Genomic DNA, 7,460 nt, shown 5'->3' with positions numbered 1-7,460 from the left:
CAGGGTCTAGCCAGCCACAGTGCCCCCCTTGCCTGCCATCCTCTTTTGGCAAACTTGCAAGTCGGAAGAGAACGTTCTCCTCAGCGGGTTTAAGAGTCAAGGTTAGGAAATTCCTTCCGAGGAACCTCTGGACAGATGTGTCCTCAGGGCGACTCCCGGTACTGCGGGCTGTGGAGCCGTGCTTTCCACGGGTTCGCTGGCTGCCCGGCTCATCTTGCTGTGGCCTGAGCGTCCACGAGGTGGGCAAGGGGCCACACCAACACCTGCCTGATGTGGCCATGAGGAGGGAAGCGTGTGCCAGTGCCTTTCCTCGGAGATGCTGAGTTCGCTCCCGTTGGCTGGTCCTGCACATGCAGCTTCTCCGGGTGCGCCTCCTCCGCTAGCCCCGTGTTCTGCCGCACCCGCCTTTCAGCCCCCGGAGGCCCTGGCGGGGATGCGCGTTCTCACCCAGCCCTGCCCTCTGGTGAGCGTGGATCCGCATTTTAACCTGGTCGCGATTTGCATGCAGTTGTGGAGTTCCGGGCGAGTAAACACCACGTGCCGCCGAGGCCTTCCCAGGGGCTGCGGGCCGTGCGCAGGTGGGTTCTGGAGCACGTCACAGCTGCCCTGGTGAATGTGGTTTCTGCTCCTGCACCGGCTGCTGGGGGCGGGTGGGGAGCGCTCTGGGCCTGGTCGCAGTCCTGCCGCTTCTCTGGGCCAGGCCATCGGCACACACATGGGCGAGGGACCATCCCTGTGAACACAGCCTGTGTCCGGCACGCGTATTTTAGGGCTGAGGTTGTATCTTAGAAGGTGAAATGAAATGGCCGGCAAACTCTAGAAATTCTTCCTTTCCGTGGACTTCAGTTCCATGACCAGTAACGCCGCTGTCCGCGTGTGCCTTTGCCACAGTGGCCCATGAACTAGGGGGCAGGCAGCTGCCTGAGCCTGGCTCTGAGCGCAGTTGTGTTCCAGCTGCTGAGGGCCAAGTGGCTTCTCAGCCCATTGGGCCAGGCTGCCCGGTGCTGGGGGGCGTGGGTGCTGGGTCGGGGACACTGGCTTCCACACAGATGTGTCGGTGCACATCGTTCTGTTGAGATAAGGGCCATCTGTGTCATTGTGAGCTTCTGCTAAGCCGTTTTTCTTCTTTTGGGGTCCCGTGGAGCAGGACCCCTGGGCAGGCCCCCATGGCCATGCTCAGGGCTCTAGACCAGGGTGTGACGCTGAGGCAGGTTGCGTGTGTGCCAGGGAAGGTGGAGGGAGTTAGATCGCTCACTTGGCCAGCGTTCCCCCCTGCTCCGGTGGCCGAGCTCGGCGATGACACACGTGTTTCTTTGCGGAGTGGGATCACGCTGAGATTCCAGGACAGCGTGGGTCAGCCGCTGGAGGGGTGACTTCCCCTGAGATCGTGTGCTCAGGACATTGCTGCGCCGACTGTAGGCGCCGTCCACACAAGCAGGGGATTCCTCCCCCCAGGCATAGAGAGAGGTGGCCCAGCCATTTGGGCCACTGCAGCGAGATGGCATGGCGGTGGGACCCCGGGTGAGGAGTCTGAAGGTGGGGGTGGGGCTCACTGTCAGCTGTTGGGGACTGGGGGGCTCCAGGAGGTACCGGATGTGGGAGAGGCTGGGGGTCCACTGGCCCGCATCCTTCTCCAGGTCAGGGCCCTGCTCTGTCCTGTTTCAGGGCTGGCTGGTCGTGGAGGCACTTGGAAAACACTGGCTGGAACAGGCGGGTGGGAGGTGGGGCCGGGACAGGGAGTGTGGGAGCCATAGACTGCAGGAGCCCGAATCCCAGGGGACATTCCTGCTGGGGGTGGGGGACAGCACCCTCGGGGGCCTCGGTGATCCAGAGAGCAGGTGGGGCCTGCCTGGGTCAGCCTCAGCCCAGCCGTGGGGTTCGCCCCGTGCCCTTCGCTGCCCTTGGAGGTGTGCTCGGTCCCACGGGAAGGCAGGAGGATGAGCTGCCCTCGGAGGCGTGCTCGGTCCCATGGGAAGGCAGGAGGATGAGCTGCCATTTGCAGGGTGTGGGGTGGGCAGAGCATTCATGTGCTAGGCACAGCCTCAGCCAGAGGAAGGGCACGGTCGGCGTTCTGGGCCCAGCGCAGGCTGGTAAGAAGGAACCCCATGTACAGATGTGGCCGAGTCTCCTAACCATGGAAGCACCGCCCAGAGACAGCATGTGCCCGGCGGTGCCCCCGCCCACCTAGGGGCTCTTTCTTTGGTTAGGGCTGGGAGTCGGGTGTGGCACCTGCAAGCAGCTTTCTGTTCCCAACCGAGGCTTAGGAGGCACAGCTGCCTCCAGGTGAGGACGCCTGGTGCCTGGCTGGGGACTGACTCCCAGACAGAGAACACAGCCGTGTGGCTCTGGGGGACAAGGGTTTGGATGCAGCAGACTGGGCAGGGCTGGGGGCGGGGGTCCGAGGCAGTGAGTGGCTCTTTGAGGTTCTCTCAGAGCTCGCTCTGGTTTCCCGCCTGACAGTCTCCCCTTGAACAGCTGCACTTAAGTGAGGTCCACCCTTGCCCCACTCCCAGGCAGGCTCGCTGGCCTGGCACACGAGGGAGCCTGTGGGAGCCCCCTGTGGGGTGACGGGAGGTGGTACCTGCATTCTGGGCTCCCAAGAGCTGGCTCCCTGCAGGGGACCCTGCCAGTGCACCCCCACCCGCCCCCGGCACTTTCCTGGGATCCAGTCTCCGCCAGGGGTATGTCTCCTGGCTTGGTCCTCAAGGGCCTGCCAGCCTCATACCCTGCAGGGCGCGGTGGGCTCTCCGAGGCCAGGCAGGGCCTTTTTGACGGGTTCAGCCTAAGCCCAGGGCTGGCAGGGCCAGGGCCTGCGGCTGGGGTGCTCATCACCCAGCAGTCGCCGGGGAGCATGGCTGAGTGCCCTTTCCCCAACTGTCACTGCCCATACAACTGGGCGCGGGCCCAGGGCTTTTTTTGGCCAGCAGGTGCCCCACTCTCTTCTCCACATTCCCAAGAGGGGCTCCCTTCACCCGCAACCTGTCCTTAGGGGCTCAAAATGAGTCCCAGCCTGTGTAGGGCCCCAGGTGTGGTCATCTCACGCCTCCCAGGCAGTCCCCGGGCCGTGGGCAGGCTCTGGCGCCAGCGGGGCATGAGCCTGGCTCTCCCCCAGCAGTGGGGTCTCTATCCGCCCTGCATCGTGCCCAGCCTCCCTGAGGCAACTGCGCTCTTCCTCTCAGCAGCCACGCACCCCCTGGGCCGTGTGGCACCACTCCTGCCCTGCGCTTGGCCTCTCTGGGGTGGGTGGGTGGGGATGCCCACCCTCCCAGTGCCACCTCCCGGGCTCCCGAGAACCGTGGGCCCCATCCTGGGCTGGCCTCTGCTTCACCCAGAGGCTGTGGACTGCACAGCCCGGGCACGTCCCCTTCCCCTCTGGGGACCTGGCTGACCCCTTGTGGGCTCCTGAATGACAAGGGCCTGGATCCCAGACTTGTGAGGGCCCTTCCAGGTCCCTGTCAGAGTGGACCCCACCCACACCCAAGAGCACGCTGCTGCCCTGGTGTGAGCCTCGAGCACCAGGGCCACAGCCAGGGGTCAGGGCCACTGCTGAGGGCTGTGGTGGAGCAGGCATGGGACCATGAGCCCTGTGGCCGCAGCGGCTCTGCAAGCTGGCAGAGTCCTGACAAAAGCTCTGGGACCCGCACCCCTGTCCTTCAGTGGAGATGGATGGAGACAGGAGACCCGGCTTCCAGGCTCCGCCACAGCAGGCACTGCCGTGGCAGGTTGGGGCGAGCCTGACTTCCAGGGCCCAGCCGCAGAGTCTAGAGAAACGATTTTACTCGGGCTAGGGGGTGGGGGGACACAGGTGCCACAGAGCAGGAGGTGTGGTCAGGTGGGGCCTTGGCCCCAGAGCCTGGGGCCTTCCCACCCACAGCACCGGCGCTGTCACCAGAAAGATCCTCCTGGAAGTGAGCTCGGAAGCGGACTCGCCCAGAGGGCAGGGGTGGCAGCTACGGGGCTGTGGTGTACTCTGCCTGTGGCGTCGCCTGTATGTGGTTTTTGAGGTGTGTGTGTGGTGGTGTGGTGTGCGTGTGTGCTCTGTGTGCATGCACAGGCGTGCATGTGCATGCGCAGGTGTGCATGTGTGTGTGCATGTGTGCTCTGTGTGCATGCGCAGGTGTGCATGTGTGCTCTGCATGCGCAGGCATGCATGTGTGTGTGCGTGTGCGCTCTGTGTGCATGTGCAGGCGTGCATGTGTGTGTGCGTGTGCGCTCTGTGTGCATGCGCAGGCGTGCATGTGTGTGTGCGTGTGTCATCCAGGGGAGCATCACAGGGAGGCCAGGCGTGTGCCCAGCTCCCCAAACAAGGCCTCTGGCTTCCCTTCCGGCTGTTCCGTGGCTCCTGTGACCGGGGCCTCTGGTGTGGGCTGGCAGCTCTTGGCCCCCGATGGGGATGGAGCAGCTCCAGGGTGCCTGGGACCAGGCTGGCACTGCTGGTGGAGGCAGTAGGATGGGTGCAGCCCCTGGGGACAAGGACAGGAAGCAAGGCCAAAGGCACCTCCAGGACAGGCCAGGACAACTTCTTGGCTTCCACGCAGCCTTCCAGAGCAGGGCCACAATGCTGTCTCTGTTCCAGGCTTCGGAATGTCCTAGAGATGCTTCTCAGGTGGCCAGCCCTGAGTCCTGCACTGGAAACCAGAGAGGCAAGGCACATCCCCAAGGCCACATTGCCGTGGTCACAGAGCAGGTTAGGGCACTGGGGGATCCCCGCCTGGCCTGCCCAGGAGAGAAAGGGCTCTCTGTGCGGCCCCAGTGCTCGAGTCCTGGAGGAGCCTGTGGCTGCAGGCTCACTGGGGGCTGCCCCAATCAGCACGTCCCGCAGTTCCTTGCACCCTCAGGCCACTGAAGACCTCTAAGGCCAGCCTAAGGAGGGGCCTGCAGGGCTCTCCTGGTTTTTTTTTTTTTTTTTGAGGAGGAGTCTCGCTCTGTCGCCCAGGCTGGAGTGCAGTGGCAGGATCTCGGCTCATTGCAACTTCCACGTCCTGGGTTCACGCCATTCTCCTGCCTCAGCCTCCTGAGTAGCTGGGACTACAGGCGCCCACCACCAAACCCAGCTAATTTTTTTATTTTTAGTAGAGACGGAGTTTCACCATGTTGGCCAGGCTGGTCTCGAACTCCTCATCTCATGATCCGCCCGCCTCAGCCTCCTAAAGTGCTGGGATTATAGGCGTGAGCCACCACAACCGGCCGTTGTTTTTAGGTTTTATGTATTTACTTTAGAGATGAGGTCTCGTTCTGTCACCCAGGCTGGAGTGCAGTGGAGCCATCACGGCTCATTGCAGCCCAGAAATCCTGGGCTCAAGCAATCCTCCCGTCCCAGCCTCCAGGGTAGCCGGGACTGCAGGTATGCACCACTGTGCACAGCTAGTTTTTAAATGTTCTCTAGAGACGGGGTCTTGGTGTGTTGACCATGCTGGTCTTGAACTTCTGGCCTCAAGCAATCCTGCCTCAGCCTCCCAAAGCACTGGGATTACAGGCATGAGCCACAGGGCCCAGCCTCTCAGTGCTTTTTGAGAATGAGCTGCTTTTCTCTTCCGCCCCCAGACCTGAACCTCAGTGTTCCTGGAAACTCCCACGCTTGCATTCTGATGCTGAATTAATCACCGTGTCCCCAGGTGGCTGCTCTTGCCAGCCAAGCACTGAGGCCTCCAAACTCAGTCCTAGGATGGAGGCGGTCGGACCCCATGCTTCCTTTCCATGCTGAGGGAGGGGATCTGACCCCACAGGCCCTACCCAGGAGTGAGTCCGGGTCCAAGGTGACCCTCGCAGACAGCGGATGCTCTGGCTGCTTCCCTCCTATCCAGGCTGTCCCCACCACATCCATGATGCGGCTGCTCTCATCATTAATTGCTTAAACCCGGGAGATGGAAGTTGCAGTGAGCCGAGATCACGCCATTGCACTCCAGCCTGGGCAACAAGAGTGAAACTCCATCCCCCACTCCCCCAAAAAAGAACAGCTCTACTGGGCTGTACCTGACATGCACCAGGCTGTGTGTTTGAGGTTCACAGGTTGGAGGCTGCTGACACAAGTGAGCACCTGGGAAAGCATCACAGTCAAGACCCCCAGCACGGGGGACCTGCAGCCGCCAGGCCACTGGTTGTGCAATTCCTGAGCCTGCGTGTTTCTTTCACCCTCTGTAGATTCGACATGGCTTGGTGTTTCACACCTTGAAACTACAAGAGTGAATCTGAAAGTTAGTTCAAAAAGTCAAGGGGGTTCACGGCAGCCAGGAGGTGGCGACAATATGAAGCCCGTTGGTGGAGGAGTGAGGGGGCCACGTGTGGTTGCTCAGACAACGGGGTGTTCTGCACGCGAGGAGGTGAGTCCTGATGCGGCGACACGCACGAACCTTGAAGGCATCATGCTGAGCAGGACAAGCCAGGCACGAAGGTCCACATGTTGTCTTGATTTCATTTCTATGAAACGTCCACAACAGGCGAATCCATAGAGACACAAAGATGGGTGGTTGCCAGGGGCTGGGGGAGGGAGGAATGGGGAGTGAGTGCTGATGGGAGGGCGTTTCCTTCCGGGGGCATGACAATGTTCTGGAACTGGATGGAGGTGGTGGTTGCGACGCGTCGGGAATGAATCAAACGGCACTGAATTGTCCACCTTAACATGGCTGAGTTTGTTATGTGAATTTCACCTCAATACAAAAAAATAAAAAAAATTGCCTCCAACTCTTTCCAGCTGTAACTTTTGTGACTTTTAAGGTGTCGAACCCAATCCCTCCGTTTTACATCCTCTATGAACTAAATCGATGCCCCCAAACTACTAAATTTCATTTCCCAGAAAGTTCATGAAAAACCAAAACTCCAAGGAAGAAAAACTTGAGACCCAAGCTAGTCTCATGTTTTTTATCATCTGTGATTTTTCAAAATTTCCATGCTAGGCCTGAAGTACTGTTAGAGTCAGAACGGTTTATTGAAGCAAACCAATATGCATGTTTTGTCATAAAATAATTTCCATATGGTAATACATTTGTTTTTTCTGTGTGTTTGTTTTTTGAGACAGAGTCTCTTGTTCTGTCACCCAGGCTAGAGTGCAATGGCGTGATCTCGGCTCACCGCAACCTCTGCCACCCGGGTTCAAGCGATTCTCCTGCCTCAGCCGCCTGAGTAGGTGAGATTACAGGCATGCGTGCCACCATGCCCAGCTAATTTTTTTTTTTTTTTGAGATGGAGGTCTCACTCTGTTGCCCAGCTTGGAGTGCAGTGGCGCGATCTCTGCTCACTGCAAGCTCCGCCTCCTGGGTTCCCACCATTCTCCTGCCTCAGCCTCCTGAGTAGCTGGGACTACAGGTGCCGGCCACCACACCCGGCTAATTTTTTGTATTTTCAGCGGAGATGGGGTTTCACTGTGTTAGCCAGGATGGTCTCCATCTCCTGACCTCGTGATCTGCCTGCCTCGGCCTCCCAAAGTGCTGGGATTACAGGTGTGAGCCACCGCACCCGACCAA

Source organism: Hylobates moloch, unplaced genomic scaffold, assembly GCF_009828535.3.
Source record: "Hylobates moloch isolate HMO894 unplaced genomic scaffold, HMol_V3 SCAFFOLD_10, whole genome shotgun sequence".
Lineage (NCBI taxonomy): Eukaryota > Metazoa > Chordata > Mammalia > Primates > Hylobatidae > Hylobates > Hylobates moloch.
The sequence above is the reverse complement of the archived record's forward strand: the minus strand, read 5'-3'. Positions refer to the sequence as shown.